General features: G+C 35.2%; 1 long non-coding RNA gene across 1 annotated transcript in view; it reads left to right on the top strand.

Annotated features, from left to right (window-relative positions):
* The first annotated feature begins 1,727 nt into the window (after nucleotides 1–1,727).
* LOC306644594 overlaps nucleotides 1,728–13,367 on the top strand; it is a 96,753-nt gene continuing 85,113 nt past the window's right edge. The window contains exon 1 of the long non-coding RNA XR_013759419.1: nucleotides 1,728–1,806. This is a non-coding gene — a long non-coding RNA (uncharacterized lncRNA). The remainder of the gene's footprint in view (nucleotides 1,807–13,367) is intronic.

Raw genomic sequence — 13,367 nt, 5'->3', positions numbered from 1 at the left:
ACTTGCCTAGCATGTGCAAGGTCCTGGGTTCAAACCTTATCACTATGCACAAATCTCACACACACACACACACATATACACCAATCAAAAATGGAACAGAATGTAGAATCCAGAAACAGAACCACATATATAGCATCACCTGATTTATATCATTACAGAGGCAATAAATATTGTTGGACAGAGGGTAAAAAAATGTCATTCCGTTAAAAGGGGTTGAGTGAATTTTGACTATCTGCATGCAATGTATCTGGATTCCCCTTCATACCATACACAAAAATAAATTTCAAATGTTTTACAGATCTAAATATGAAAAAGTAAACAATGTACCATTAGAGGAAAACATAAATGAGTAAAGATTATTTAAACAGGCAGGCACAAAAAGCACTAACCATTAATGATTGTATTAAAATTTTAAAACCTCTGTTAATCCAGTGATATACTACTGAGAGAATGAAAAAGGGAACCCATAAAGTGAGAAAAGATATTTTCAAACATATATCCAACTTACTGTGTAGAAAAATGAACAAAGATTTGAACAGACACTCACAAAAATAAAGTATATCTAAATGGCATTTCAACTACACAGGAAGGTGCTCAATATTAGGTATCAGGAAAATTTATATTAAAACCCTTTTACACATCCACCAGAATGACTAAAATTTAAAAGATGGACAATACCAAATGTTGACAAGGGTATGAAGCAACTCTAACTCTTAACCTTGCTAATGGGGTATAAATTGATAGGACAGCTTTGGACAACTGTCAATATCTATTAAAGCTAAATACATATATACTCAGCAGTTCCACTCCTAGGTAACTGTCTAATAGAAATGTGGACATTTATTTTCCAAAAGATATGCCATTGCAAAACTATTCATGATAGCACCAAATGAGAATCCCCACTACCCCATGCTCATCAATTTTCAATGGATAAATAAGTTGTGCACACACACATTGGAATTCTATCAGCAACAGGAAGGAACAACCTACAGATACAGACAACAGCATGAGTGAACCTCATAAACAATACTATGGTAAAAAAGTCAGACAAAAGAATATACACCTTGTGATTCCATTTACGTAAAGTACAAAAATAGGTGAAATTATCTTTTTGTTGTTGTACTTGTGTTGTTGTCCCTGTTCTGAAAATAATTTTGGTAAATTATCAGAAATGGTTTAAGAATCTTCCTGAACTCCATGCTAAGGAAAAAATATCACAGATATCTGTGTAGATTTACATTAAAATAAATATTAAAATATTTATTATTTATTATATTTATTATTCAATAAATATTAATTTATTAATTATTTATTAATTTATTATTTAATAAATATTAATATTTATTATTATTCATTATATTTGTTATTATAATATTAAATAGATAATATTAAAATAAATGCTAGGGTTCTTATGATAATAAAAAGTTAGAAAGTGAAAAATATCTATAATAGAGAAGTAATTTAACAACCTTTGATACATCTGCATTGAAAATGCTATAGTTTAGATCTGGAAAGTCCCCCAAAGGCTCATGGACTGAAGGTTTTGTCCTCAGCTTGGTGCTATTGGGAAGTGGTAGAACCTTTAAAAGACGGGACCAAGTGGGAGGTTTAGATGATTGAGGCCGTTCCCTTCAAAAGTATAGTGAGACGCTAGACCCTTCCTTCCTCTTTCTCTTGAATCCTGGACATGAGATAAGCAGATTTGCTCTGACACATGTTCCTGTCATGATATACTACTTCACCACAGATTTGAAAGCAACAGGGACAACTGACCATGGACCAGAACCTCCAAAAACATAAGCCAAGGTAAACCTTTTCTCTTTTGTAAGTTGACTATTTTAGGTGTGTGTTATAGTAATAGAAAGATGACTAAGACAATGAGCTATTACACAGCCATTATATAGCATGCTTTTGAAGAATATTTATAACATTCAGTAGTCATGATTTAATGTTAGGAGATAAATGCAAAATATAAAATAATTTATACAATGCAGCCCCAATTTTATTATCTATGTATATTCACATAAAACACAAGGAAAAAATATACCACCAAGTCAAAATTGGTCATTTCTGTGAAGTAGAATTACAGAGCATTTACATTTTCTTTTTGTTTTTCCATGTTAGTCCCTGGGGCTAACTCCAAGGATCTGTCATAACCTTGAGCTTGTCATTACACAGGACTCAAAACTTTTTTCGACCGTTAGCAACAAATGTTGCTTTTTACTGAAGATTTTGTGGGAAAGACAGGAAATTTTGCACTGTACAATCTACAGCGCTTTATGTATTTTCTTTAGTTCTGCTTTATTTCTCAATTCCTTCCAGCCACAAGACAAGCTTCCCCTTTATTATCCTTCACCTAGGTAGCAACTAGACAGGCTAGTTTCTGGCTTCCTCAATTCCAGACCTTTCCCACCCCAGGCCTCCAAATTTTTCTCCCTTTCTTAACAGAGAACAATTCACTTCTCCAAATATGCATACATCCATTACCCCACTTAGCAAAAACAAACGAACAAAATTTCTTGTCACAAGCAATTTTCAAGTTTTCTATAGTAAGTTCACATTACTTTTAGAATCAGGAACTTTGAAATACAGTGACTCAGCAGGGGGATATTTTTCTGTAGGCAGCAGCAATATTCACGAAAGCATGTAATCTGAAGACCAAGTACAACTGGTTAAAATTAACCTCAGGGCCAAAAATTCCTCAACCTAACAGAAAGTATGCCTATCAGGTACAGACATATCTGATAATTTGTATTGGCTGAGCAGCAGCTCCCCTTGGTGAGGGTGGAGATTGAAGACTTGGTATTAGCCTTACATAGATTGATCAATCACCACATGAAATGGTTGATTCTGGACTCTGAGAAAATAATGGCATGAACAAACATAAAACATAGATGGCTGGAAACTCATGCCTATTGTTTTTTTTTTTTTTATTTTTTAGTAGCAGCAGAATTATCTTCCTTGTCACTCTGAACTAATGCAGGATGAGATAGTATACCCCATCCATCCACCCACCTGGGAAACATGTATGCCCCTCCCTGTGTCAGGCACTGTGGTAGGAGCTAGATGCAGCAGTGAACAAAGTACACATGACCCTCATTTATGAAGAATGTGGAGAAGAGAGAGAGTAACAGAGAATTTAAAATATGAAATATATTGTTAGATGTGTTTCTGTATCCCTTATTCATTTTTCTTTTTTGTTTTGATTTTAGTTGTTGTATCCTTTAAATCTTATTTCCATGGGACTCCCTACCCACTGTAGCAGTGAGTTTCAGGAGAAAGATACTCACCTTTTTTTTTTAAAGTAATTACTCAGCCCTTTTTCCCCATCAAGAAAATTGTGATTAAAGATAATGGATAATGATGTCATTAGAAGAGGAAAAAAAAACTTTCTAAATTACTTAATACATCAAGGACAAAGCCTAAAGGACTCATACCATACTATCTCTTCCACATGCAAAAGATAGCCCTACTCAAACCTTGCTGCCTGGAGTTAGGGTTACAGAGGCAAGGGGAGGGGGAAAGGCTGGGAACTTGAGAAGAATGGGGAATAGAATAAGAGAACCCCAGTAGGTAGGGATATTAGGACCAAGAAACAGATGGATGGGACCGGGGGCTCTAGTTAGGGGTACCAGCATATCAGCCACAATAGTCAGACAGCCCTAGCTTCCTTCTGTCATCTCCATTCCAGGAAAATGTCTTGTCTAGATACTCTGTAACCAAAGCTAGCAAGTAGTCAAAGGACATCATATGAATCTCAGTAATGCCTTCACTATCTGGTAGTCATGTAAGTTATAGTTTGGCTCTGCATGCCCATTTGCCATTTTATAAGGAAGCAGGGGTTTGGAGAAGAAACCTGAAATATTGAGCACTTTTTCTCCCAAAGACTGAACATTACCCAGAGAGCCCTGGCTATGAGAGGTTTGGTACCAATAACCTACTGTCCCCCTGTCACGTTTCCTAGATATAACCTGTATTCCCAATTTCACTCTCTTTCCACCAAACCTTCATTCTCTAGCAAAATTATTATTTTCCCTTTCCCTAATCTCAATGAACAATGCTAAGGAAAAACTGCCAACAAATTAATACAAAATGTTATGAATTCTGATAAAAATTTTAAACTTATACATATATATAAAGGCTGGATAAAGTTTAAAATCCAATTCAAGCAAAATTAAAAATCATGATGCTGGAAAGAAGAATGAATAGAAATTTAAAATTATAAAAGACCCCATGGAAATGTTCTAAAACTGGATTGTGGTGATGGTTGCACAACTGTATGAGTTAATTAAAAATCATCTAATTTTGTGCTGTTCAAAATGCTAGTCTCTAGACGTGTAGCTATGTAAATTTAAATTAATTAAAATTATATTACTAAAAATATACAGTAATCTAAACAGAATGTTACTTGGTATAAGAATATACATATAGATCCTTAAAATATAGTTGAGTGTCCAGAAATTAATCAGTAAGGTCTAAAGTCAATTGAATTTCAACAAAGGTGCCAAGACAAAGGTGACAAGTGGAGAAAGAATAGTCTCTTCAATAAATGGTGCTGGGAAAATTGGAGAGCCACATGCAAAAGAATGAAGCCCCTACTTAACACCATATACAAAAATGAATCCAAAATAGACCAAAGACGCACACGCAAGAGCTAAAACCATAAAACCCTTAGAAGAAAACATAGGTGTAAATCCCAGATTTAGTGATGGTGTTTTAGGTATGATACCCAAAACACAAACAAGAGAAATAATAGATAAATTGGGTTTCCTCAAAATTAAAAACTTTTTTCGTCCTGGGAAATGGGGTGCGGCTGGAAAGGGGGCCGCCCTCTCGCCTGTCACTCAACTTCCCGTTCGTGGGGAACCTGGCGCTAAACCATTCCTAGATGACCTGCTTCTGGGTCTGGGTTTCCAACGTAGCAGAGCAGCTCCCTGGCTCCGATCTATTGAAAGTCAGCCCTCGACACAAGGGTTTGAGAAACAAAGTATAATAAATAAAGAAAAAAAAATTAAAAATAAAAACGATATAGAAAAAGGAAAAAAAAATTAAAACTTTTGTGCTTCAAAAGGACATTATTGGGCTGGGGAAATAGCTCAGCTGGTAGAGTACTTGCCTCGCAAGCATAAGGCCCTGAGTTTGATCCCCAGCACCGCAAAAAAAAAAAAAAAAACAAAAAAAAAAAACAAAAAAAAAAAAAAAAAAAAAAAAAAAGGATATTATCAAGAATGAAAAGACAGCCAAAAGAATGGGAGAAAACATTTGCAAGTCATATATGTAAGGGTATAAAATCTAGAATGTATAAAGTACTTCTATAAATCAATGATAAAAAACACAGTCCAATATCAAAATGTGAAAAGGACCAAAAAGACATTTTTACAAAGATATACAGATGGCCAGCAAGAACCATTATTAAAAGATGTTTACCATTATTAGTCATGAGGAAAATGATGGTTCTTATTTAAGAACCACAGTGAGATATGACTTCATCCTCACTAGGATGGCTATAATATTTTTTTAAAAAAGGAAAGTAAGTCTTGGCAAGAAAATGGAGAAATTGAAACAGCATTGCCCATGGGAATCAAAAATGTGGAAAACAGTTGGCAGTTTCTCAAAAAGTTAAACATAGAACTACCTTATGACCCAGCAATTCTACTCCTATATATACACTCAAAAGAATTGAAAACAGGTATTCAAATAAAAGTTATTCACAAATATTCATAGCAGCATTATATATAATACACAAAAAGTAGAAATGACCAACTGTCTTATCAACTGATGATTGGATAAACAAAATTTAGTATATTCTTAGAATGGAATACTGACATATGCTATAACAAAATGAACCTTAAAAACATGCTAAGTAAAAGAAGCCAGAAACAAATGGTTACATATTTTGTAATTTCAGTACTATGAAATATCCTGCATATGACTATTCTAAGCATATCATTGTACTACATCATAGGTAGGATGGTACCTTATAACAGAGTATTCCCAATTCTTCCCTCCTGTCCCTCATTGCTGTTATTCATTTAACTTATTCACAACCCAATGCATTGTTGCTACTGTTATTTTTAAAAATTTTTTATTTTATTTTTTCTAATAGTTGTACATGACAGTATAATACATTTATACATTTTGATTGATCATACATAGAATGTAATCTCTCATTTCTCTGATTATATATATTGCAGTATTGATCATGCAGTTATACGTGTACATGAGGTAATAATGTCTGTTTCACTCTACTATTATTCCTTCCCCCATATCCCTTCCTCTCCCTTCACTCCCCTCTCCCTAATATAAAGTAACCTTATTCTTCCCTATCCATCCCCCTTATTGTGAATTAGCTTTCACATATCAAAGAAAACATTCGGCCTTTGTTTTTTTTTGGGTTTGGCTTATTTCACTTAGCATGATAGTCTCTAACACCATCCATTTACCAGCAAATGGCAGAATTTCATTTTTCTTTAAAGCTGAGTAATAGTCCATTGTGTATGTATATATATATATATATATGTATATATATATAAAATGTGATATGTATATCACATTTTCCTTATCCATTCATCTGTTGAAGGGCATCTAGGTTGGTTCCATAGTTGAGCTATTGTGAATTGAGCTTGCTACTGTTATTTTTGACTAAGAAGCTACCTATTAGATCAATTAGTTATCTATTACATAAATTAGGAATATCAAAAACACAATACTTCATCTTCATTAATTACATCTCTAATATTCTTTCTTCTATAAATGTAGACTTCTGACCTATATCATTTTCTTCTTTTTTGAAGAATTTCTTCTAACATTTCTTGAAAGGTAGGTCTAATAGTAACAAATTTCCTCAGTTTTTGGTTGTTGGAAAAGTTTTCATTTCTTCTTCATTTTTGAAGGTTGATTTCAATGAATACAGAATTCTAGAAAAACATTGTTTTCTTTTTCTTTCAACATTTTAAATATATCACACCACCCTATTCTTATTTGCATGGTTCCTGAAGGCCAATGTAATTCTTATTTTTGTTCCTATATAAGTAAGGTTTTCTCTATTTTTATCCCACTGACTTCCTTCAAAATGTTCTCTTCTAAAAGCAGATATCAGATAAATTTGTCTAAACAAAAACAATGAAATTTTATTTGATCAAAAAAATGGGGGATGGGGTTGTGGTTCAGTGGTAAAGTGCTCGCCTAGCACGTGTGAGGCACTGGGTTCGATCCTCAGCACCACATAAAAATAAATAAATAAAATAAAGGTATTGTGTCCATCTACAACTAAAAATTTTGTTTTAAAAAAGATGAAGCAAAACATATGTCACAAAAAGAAATACAAATATTTGGAAAAATATTTGCAACACACATGGTAGATAAAGAATTAATAGCTAGAATAGATAAAGAGCTCTTACTAATCAACAAGGTAAAGCTAAATATTGTAAAAGAAAATTGGCAAATAATGTAAAAAGTAAACTTGCAAAAAAGAAATTTGAAAAATGAAACATAGTAAAAAAATCTTTGATAAATGAATATGAAATTAATTTAAGAAGGAAATAGGTAGGCACACTGACACATGCCAGACATCCCAACTACTTGGGAGCCTGAGGCAGGAGAATCACAATTTCAAGACCAGCTTCAGTGACTTAGCACAACTCTGTCTCAAAATAAAAATAAAAAGAACTGGGGATATAGCGTAGTGGTAGAGGGCCCCTGAGTTCAATATCCAAGTACCACATTAAAAAAAAAAAAGGAGGAGGTGAAAAAGGAGGAGGAAATACATTTTTAACTTTATATTACCAGGTCAGAGAATTTCTTTGTATGCATGTGGTACTGAGGACTCAGGGAAAAGTTTATATTCCAGAAGTTTTTCCATATCCCTTTCCATTTTTTGACCTCTGCTAGTCGTGGCTTTTACATTCCCAAATCCTCTGACCCATTTGGCTTCAGACCTTGACTTCCAATTCTCATATCAGGTGCCAATGACTATGGAGACCATTCTCAGGTAAGCCACTCCAGCCTGCCTGCTCCACCTGGCCTTTGAGATTCTCTCTTCATCATCACCCATCAAAAATAGAACGTGCCACTCCTATGTTCCTTCCCACTTTGGTGGGCTTGTACTCCCATCTCAACTTCTTTTTACTCACAAGAGAGGAATCATAAACAAAGAGAACATTTACTAGATCAAAGAATGTTAGAATTAGAAGGAATAATAGTTGTCATCTACCTAAACCAATCTCCATTCACAATGAGATGACTTATTTATAGCCACACAACTAATTCCAATGTAATAGAGCTTCTGGGTACTAGGGAGGGCTTTTTTTTTTTTTTTCCTTTCATTAATACCTAAGATTCCATAGGAAGATGATGTTCTGCTCAATCTATAAGGTGTGAATCAGACTAAATGCAAATGGACCACAGGTATAGTTCACATCTTTGTTCCTCCTATAGGGAGGAAGGAAGTGTCCTATTTCCTTTTCAGAGTCCTCTGCTACGTGCTTGTTCGATCCACTTTCTCAGGAGAAGAAAGCCGGTTTGGAGGGGTTCCCACTTCTAAGTTGATGCCCAGGGCAGCAAGAGCAGAGGAAGGCTGAGTCAAAGTACAACACATTCCTAGGAGAATGCTTAGGGTCCAGCCAATGGAAGCCCCGCCTCTCTGTGAAGGGGAGATAGGTCAAGGGCTAAGCAAGCAGAAGAACAGACTGTGGTTGTTGGGCAGGCTGCTGTGGAGAAAAGGGATGTGAAAGATGTGAAAGGGTGATTGAGCTGAGAAGAGCTTATCATACTTGATAAATGGGCGAATGAGGCTAAAGTGTGTACTCCTTCGCCGATGCTGATTGATGACTTGTCCATACCACCTAGATGTCAACCTCCCCTCTGCAGTCAGAGAACACAGCAAGACCTGTTGACCCAACTAGATGTCTCACAGAGACTGATTTGCAGACAGTTCAGGAGGCTTTACTGCCACGAAGACTTCTTCCTACTACTGTCCTTGACATGATGCCCTAAAGAGGGTGCACACACAAACTCCCTCATAATTCCTGTGGCACTGAGCAATTTTACCATTCTTTTTCATGTGATCATAGAAAATCTGTCATAATTTTTTCTGAAACCAAGTTCCCTATATGTCTACTATGTGTGTTAAGTCACCCTACTGGGGCTGGGGTTGTGACTCAGTGGTAGAACGCTTGCCTAGCATATGTGAGGCACTGGGTTCAATCCTCAGGACCTCATAAAATATAAATAAATAAAATAAAGTTATTAAAAATAATTGCAGGGCTGGGTTTATAGTTCAGTTGGTAGAGTGCTTGCCTTGCATAGAAAAAAAAAAAAAGATTGTTCTTGTGGTGCTGGGGATTGAACCCAGGGCCTTGTACATGCTAGGCAAGCACTCTATCAACAGAGCTATATCCCCAGCCCTAATTGCAATAATCTTTTAAAAAAAAATTCACCCTACTCAAGTCTCTGGGGTCAGCTTTGACTTTTTCACATTCATTGATTCAGCAAAAATTTATGAAACCTTACTATATCATACACTGCACAACATTCTGGGACACTCAGCAGTCCACAAAAAGGACAAAGAGTTGTCTCATGGGATAGAGTCAAACATTCACCAAGTCTTACAGATTCTGTCTTCACAGTAATGGTCATATTAATCTTTTTCTTTCTACCACCATTTCAGCTCAGTAGTCCAGCACCTTCAGAACTTTTCCAGTAGCCTCCTATCTCTTCCTCTGTCTGCATTATTTCCTGCACTCTACTCCATCCTGTATTCCACTCATTTCTAAATGTGATAGAGCACCAGAAATACCTGAAATTTACAAATGTAGATTTCTGGGCCCCAGTCCAAGTCTCTTGAATAAGAAGGGTGATAAATCTCCCAGGAATCTATATATACAGTAAAACCAGTCCTATGATTCTGATGCACAGCCAGGTTTGAGAACCATTGCTACGTGTCATTACCAAATACAAATGTACCCCCTTGCTCAAAATTCTTTGAAATTCTCATTTTCCATAGAATACATTAAAATCTTAGCCTTACAGTCAATATTCCTTCTAACCTATTTATTCAGACTTTCTTTCACTGTAATTCTAGTCTACCTTTAATTATGTAATCTTGAGAACAAAAATCACTAAAATTGGCAAGTATAGAATTAAAGACACAGTCTCTATTCATTATTCTGTGCTACAATTCTTCCAGAACTAGTTTTTAAAAACTTGAAGTGATTATGCATTTCATTCCATCTCCAAATATCTTTTTGGTGATTTTTTTTTTTTTTTCTGATACTCAGGACTGAATCCAGGGATTCTTCACCACTGAGCCATTCCCACTGCCATATTTATTTTTATTGTGAGATACAAGTGGCAGAGGTTGACCCTCAAACTTGTGATCCTCCTGCCTCTGCCTCCACAGTTACTGGGATGATAGGTGGTGCCACTACACCTGGCTTATTGATAATTTTTGTCTCCCATCCTTTGTTCTTTTCCTCATCAATCTCCCTTCCCTTCTATTTCTTGATTTTATTTGTAATCTTTTTTTCATTTGAATAGTCATAATTACACTTGCTAAAGCATATAAGTTTATTATTATGTTGTTAATCATGAAGTAATACATGTTTGTTGAAAACAATTTTAATGACATGGAAGAATACAATAAAAAATAAAAGTGACTTCTCCCACATCAATCCCACTTCTTAGAGGTAACTCCTCTAACAGCTGTGCAGTGCAAAGTTCTTACACATTTCTCACAATCTGACTTTCCATAGGAATTTTGCACATGAATGTTTTCACTCTCCCAATCAGATTTGTTTCTGTGTTGGCTCAGTTCAGGTTTTCTCCCTGGCTTCAGCACCTGGGTCTTACAACACACCTGCAGACACTTAGGACAATCCTCCTTTCCCACGACCTGTCTGCTCACAAGAAAGAGATTGATCAGTCATGCACTATTATTTTCCCAACATCCCCTCAAAGATAATATTTTAATTGCTGTTAATACTATTCTTTCTGCCATTGCTAACTTTGGAGATTCTTATTGCATTTAGGATCTTGCAGTGCACTTTATCAACAAGCAGAAGAGGTGGCTGACTAAGTAGGATGACTTTGAGTTCTTGACAGATTTCCCATACTCTTCTTCCCAAATATGTCCTCTGCTAGAAACCAAGGTTTAGAATTCCTCTAGCAATATTTTAATTATAGTTTTATTGATATATAATTCATAACTATGTAATACCATAATTTGAAAGTACAGTTCAATATGATTTTAGTATGTTCCCAAACTTGTACAATTATGACTACAATTAATTTTAGAACATTGTCATCACTCCCCCAAAGAAATCCCACATTCATTAGTAGCCACTGTCCCTTCCCTCCAAACTTCTCAGTTTCAAACAACCATTGATGTACTCTCATTCTATGCATTTTCCATGCTGGACATTTCATATTAGTGAATTCATAAATATGTGGTACTCTGTGGCTGGCTTCTTTCACTTAGCATAATTTTTTTTTGGTACTGAGACTTTAACCCAGGGGCATTTAACCACTCATGATCCTCCTGCCTCTACCTCCCAAGCTGCTGGGATTAGAAGTGTGTGCCACTACAACTGGCTAGCATAATGTTTTTAATATCCATCCCTGCTGTAGCACAAATCAGTACTTCAGTGTCTTTTACTGACAAATCATATTCTACTCTATGAATATACCACTTTTGATTTACTCACTCATAAGTTGGTAGACATGTGCATTTTTTCCACTTTTGCCTATTAAGAGTGATGCTACTTTGAACATTCATATACAAGTTTTTGTATGGATATGTATTTTCATTTTCTTGGGTATATACCTAGGAGTGAAATTGCTGGGTCATTAGGTAATGCTATATATAATTTTTTGAAGAACCATCATGCTATTTTCCAACATGGTTGAAACATTTCTTGGTCCCACTAGTAGTGAATGAGTGTTTCAATTTCTCCGTGTCTTTGCTAACATTCATTATTTTCCATTTTTATAGTTATCCCCTGGCTTCTCATTGTGATTTTAATCTGCTTTTCTCTAATGACTAATGATGTTGAACATCTTTTCATGTATCTATTGACCATTTTCATAAATTCTTTGGAGAAATGTCTATTGAGATTCTTTGACCATTTTTCAGTTGGGTTATTTGATTTTTATTATTGAGTTGCAGAAATTCTTTATATATTATAGATTCAAGGGCCTTATCAGATACATGATTTGCAAAAATTCCTTCCATTCTGTGGGTTGTACTTTTACTTTCCTGATGGTGTCCTTTGAAGCGACATGTTTTTAACTTCAATGATACCCAATTTATCTACATTTTTTTTTCTTGTGCTTTTGGTGTCATGTGCAAGACACCATTGAAAAATCCTAAGAAAATTTACACTTATGTTTTCTTCCAAGTGTTTTATATTTTTAACTCTTTGATTTACTTTGAATTAATTTTTGTGTATTTTGTGAGGTAGGAGTCCAACTTCATTACTTTGCATGTGGTTATCCAGTTATCCCAGAACTATTTGTTGAAGAGAATGTTTTCCCCCATTGAATTGTTTTGTTATCTCCAACACTTTAAAAAGATAGAATGGGCTGGGGTTATAGCTCAGTGATAGAGCACTTGCCTAGCATATGTGAGGCAATGTGTTCTATTCTCAGCACTGTATACAAATAAATAAAAGTTATATTAAAAAAAGAACATCGTAAAATTCCATAATTTTAGAGTTGGAAGGGGCCTTAGGAAACTATACCAGCCAGACTTCTTAGTTGCAGCAACAGAATACATTCTAGCTATTTTAACTGAGAAGAAACTTATTAAACCAGTGTTGGAAGAGGCCAAGGTTCAAGTACAGAGGTTCTCAAACTCAATTACACATTGGAATAATCAGGAAACTAATACATATGCTACGCCTTACACTATAAATTAGATAATTTGTGATAAGATCCAGGTATGTGTTCATCAACTTTTTGTTGATGTGACCTAAATACCTGACAGGAACAACTTACATGGAGGAAGGTTTATTTGGGCTCATGGTTTCAGAGATTTAGAGTTACCTATAGTGAGGTGTTTCCTCTGCATCTGGCTAATTGTACGCCAGATAACTAGTAGGAAATCATAACTGAAAGGAATCTAAGTAAAACAAAATTTCTTCTGTCATTCACAGCTGACATTTTATACCAATGTGATAGGACTTGCTCTGTACATGTCTCCAGAGAAGCAAGAGTGACACAGATTCATATTAAAGCATAAATAATACATAGAGCCTTTGACCAGGACCTTAAATACAGGAATGGTGTACAGAAGGAGGGCAGGAAAAGTAATCTAGACTAGTGAGTGTTAGGAATATATTTCTTGATCCTTAGGGATGGCCATTATCTAC

This window comes from Sciurus vulgaris (assembly GCF_902686455.1).
Source record: "Sciurus vulgaris genome assembly, chromosome: 14".
Lineage (NCBI taxonomy): Eukaryota > Metazoa > Chordata > Mammalia > Rodentia > Sciuridae > Sciurus > Sciurus vulgaris.
Note: the sequence above shows the minus strand (reverse complement) of the source record. Positions and strands in the feature narration are given on the sequence as shown.